Source organism: Ovis aries, chromosome 24, assembly GCF_016772045.2.
Source record: "Ovis aries strain OAR_USU_Benz2616 breed Rambouillet chromosome 24, ARS-UI_Ramb_v3.0, whole genome shotgun sequence".
Taxonomy (NCBI): domain Eukaryota; kingdom Metazoa; phylum Chordata; class Mammalia; order Artiodactyla; family Bovidae; genus Ovis; species Ovis aries.
In genome coordinates, this window is record NC_056077.1 from 42,600,529 (window position 1) to 42,603,942 (window position 3,414).

The 3,414-nt window shown below is 42.0% G+C and overlaps 1 pseudogene; it reads left to right on the forward strand.

Moving 5' to 3' along the window:
* Positions 1–967: 967 nt before the first annotated feature.
* Positions 968–2,947, forward strand: LOC114110047 (heterogeneous nuclear ribonucleoprotein K-like; annotated as a pseudogene).
* The last annotated feature ends 467 nt before the right edge of the window (positions 2,948–3,414 follow it).

Here is a 3,414-nt window from a genome sequence, read left to right on the forward strand (position 1 = left end):
TGGGAGGGAGGTGGGGGGGGTTCATGTTTGGGAATGCATGTAAGAATTAAAGATTTTAAAATTTAAAAATAAAAAAAAAGTAACAAAAAAAAAAAATAAAGACCCTTGGATTTGGATTTGGAGTAATCAATGTGAATAGTGCTGTTAGCTCAAGACCTCTGTGTTATGATAATCTACTACCTTGCCTGGGTTATTTACGTTAGATAAAGCAGGATACTTTAGGGTTTCTAAGTCTACTCATCTGAGTGCTGCTGCTGCTGCTAAGTCGCTTCAGTCGTGTCCAACTCTATGCGACCCCACAGACCGCAGCCCACCAGGCTCCCCCATCCCTGGGATTCTCCAGGCAAGAACACTGGAATGGGTTACCATTTCCTTCTCCAATGTACGAAAATGAAAAGTGAAATTGAAGTCTCTCAGTCACCTCCGACTCTTTGCGACCCCATGGACTGCAGCCCACCAGGCTCCTCCATCCATGGGATTTTCCAGGCAAGAGTACTGGAGTGGGGTGCCATCACTACTCATCTGAGTAGTCAAATGCAAACTTTTTCAATTTGGGAAATGTTTATTTCTATTCAGGATAACTCAGAGTATCAGAGCATAATTTAGTAACCAAGAAGGGGCTCATAACTTATTATTATTAGGCCCTGTAGCTATGCTTATCTTAATTTTTTGTACAAGAATTTCCCAAAACAGAGGAGAGTCAGTGTCTGACTTAATTTTAAAATTTCTTTGAAGTCTCTTATAGTATTTTTAAAATGTAAAATAATTTTTTTACTGTTTCCATAGCAGATTGAAATTCATCTTAATATAATTAATGTTTTAAACTATTTTCCACAAAGTAACATAAATGATCTTTAGAAACATACCACTTTTTTACTACAGTTTTCAGCACCCAGAGCTACTCCAAGGGGTAAAGAAAAAAAGAGTACACACTCCAGTTTGAAAACAGACCTTTGGTCTAGCTGTGACCGGCTGAGGCGGCGCGGCGGCATAGGGACGGTACCCTTGCCGGGCTACTACAGCACTAGGGTGTCAGTTGGTCCCGCCCAGAACACTTCAGTTCTGCCCTGGAAGGATATATTTAATAACTGATTGGTGTGTCCCTTGAATACAAGAAAATGGAAACTGAACAGCCAGAGGAAACCTTTCCCAACACCAAAACCAATGGCGAATTTGGTAAACCCCCTGCTGAAGATATGGAAGAGGAACAAGCTTTTAAAAGATCTAGAAACACTGATGAGATGGTTGAATTACGCATTCTGCTTCAGAGCAAGAATGCTGGGGCAGTGATTGGAAAAGGAGGCAAGAATATTAAGGCTCTCCGGACAGACTACAATGCCAGTGTTTCAGTCCCAGACAGCAGTGGCCCCGAGCGCATATTGAGTATCAGTGCTGATATTGAAACGATTGGAGAAATTCTGAAGAAAATCATCCCTACCTTGGAAGAGGGCCTGCAGTTGCCATCACCCACTGCAACCAGCCAGCTCCCGCTCGAATCTGATGCTGTGGAATGCTTAAATTACCAACACTATAAAGGAAGCGACTTTGACTGCGAGTTGAGACTGTTGATTCATCAGAGTCTGGCAGGAGGAATTATTGGAGTCAAAGGTGCTAAAATCAAAGAACTTCGAGAGAACACTCAGACAACAATCAAGCTTTTCCAGGAATGTTGTCCTCAATCTACTGACAGAGTCGTTCTTATCGGAGGAAAACCTGATAGGGTGGTAGAGTGCATAAAGATCATCCTTGATCTTATATCAGAGTCTCCCATCAAAGGACGCGCTCAGCCTTATGATCCCAATTTTTATGATGAAACCTATGATTATGGTGGTTTTACAATGATGTTTGATGACCGCCGTGGACGTCCTGTGGGATTTCCCATGCGGGGAAGAGGTGGTTTTGACAGAATGCCGCCTGGTCGGGGTGGGCGTCCCATGCCTCCCTCCAGAAGAGATTATGATGATATGAGCCCTCGTCGAGGACCTCCTCCACCCCCTCCCGGACGAGGTGGCCGGGAGGTAGTAGAGCTCGGAATCTTCCTCTTCCACCACCACCACCACCTAGAGGAGGAGATCTAATGGCCTATGACAGAAGAGGAAGACCTGGAGACCGTTATGATGGCATGGTTGGTTTCAGTGCTGATGAAACCTGGGATTCTGCAATAGATACATGGAGCCCATCAGAGTGGCAGATGGCTTATGAACCACAGGGTGGCTCTGGATATGATTATTCCTATGCAGGGGTCGTGGCTCATATGGTGATCTTGGTGGACCTATTATTACTACACAAGTAACTATTCCCAAAGATTTGGCTGGATCTATTATTGGCAAAGGTGGTCAGCGGATTAAACAAATCCGTCATGAGTCAGGAGCTTCGATCAAAATTGATGAGCCTTTAGAAGGATCCGAAGATCGGATCATTACCATTACAGGAACACAGGACCAGATACAGAATGCACAGTATTTGCTGCAGAACAGTGTGAAGCAGTATTCTGGAAAGTTTTTCTAAGACTAGTGAAGAACTGAAGGAGTCCTGCATCTTTTTTTTTATCTGCTTCTGTTTAAAAAGCCAACATTCCTCTGCTTCATAGGTGTTCTGCATTTGAGGTGTAGTGAAATCTTTGCTGTTCACCAGATGTAATGTTTTAGTTCCTTACAAACAGGGTAGGGGTGGGGAGGGTGTGCAAAAACTAACATTGAAATTTTGAAACAGCAGCAGAGTGAGTGAATTTTAATTTTTGTTCATTGTTGGTGGTTTAAAGAAGTCCCCCATGTAATTATTGTGAACACTTTGCTTTGTGGTCACTGTAACATTTGGGGTGGTGGGACAGGGAGGAAAAGTAACAGTAGTCCATATGTCCCTGGCATCTATTCAGAGCAGTGTGCAGAATGTAACGCTCTTTTGTAAGAAACGTTTTATGATTTTTAAAATAAATTTAGTGAACCTATTTTTGGTGGTCATTTTTTTTAAGATGGTCATTTTTCAAATGGCTGAATTCCCTCCAACCTACCCCCGAACGGAACACTAAGTTTAATTTTCAGTCCTCTGTTGGATATAAATAAATGGCATCTCTTCTTGGACTTAGGCAAAATATCTTGACAATACTCAGTTCTGGTGATTCTTAATGATTTGAAGTCCATTGCTTGGGAGGAAATTCCACCACACATTCATGCTTATAATAAGCTGGGGATTTTTGTTTGTTTTTGCAAATGCTTGCCCCTACTTTGCAACAATTTTCTGTTCGTGATTCTGAAGAACCAAGGTGGGGAGCAACACAACCGATGGAATAGTGGTATAAGTTTATACCAGAAGCTTAATGACAAGTTTTATCAATCAGAATAATACTTGGTTATGGAAGTGACTGATGCTAAATAAATTCTGATTATTTTTTATTAGATGATTTCTCACATATAG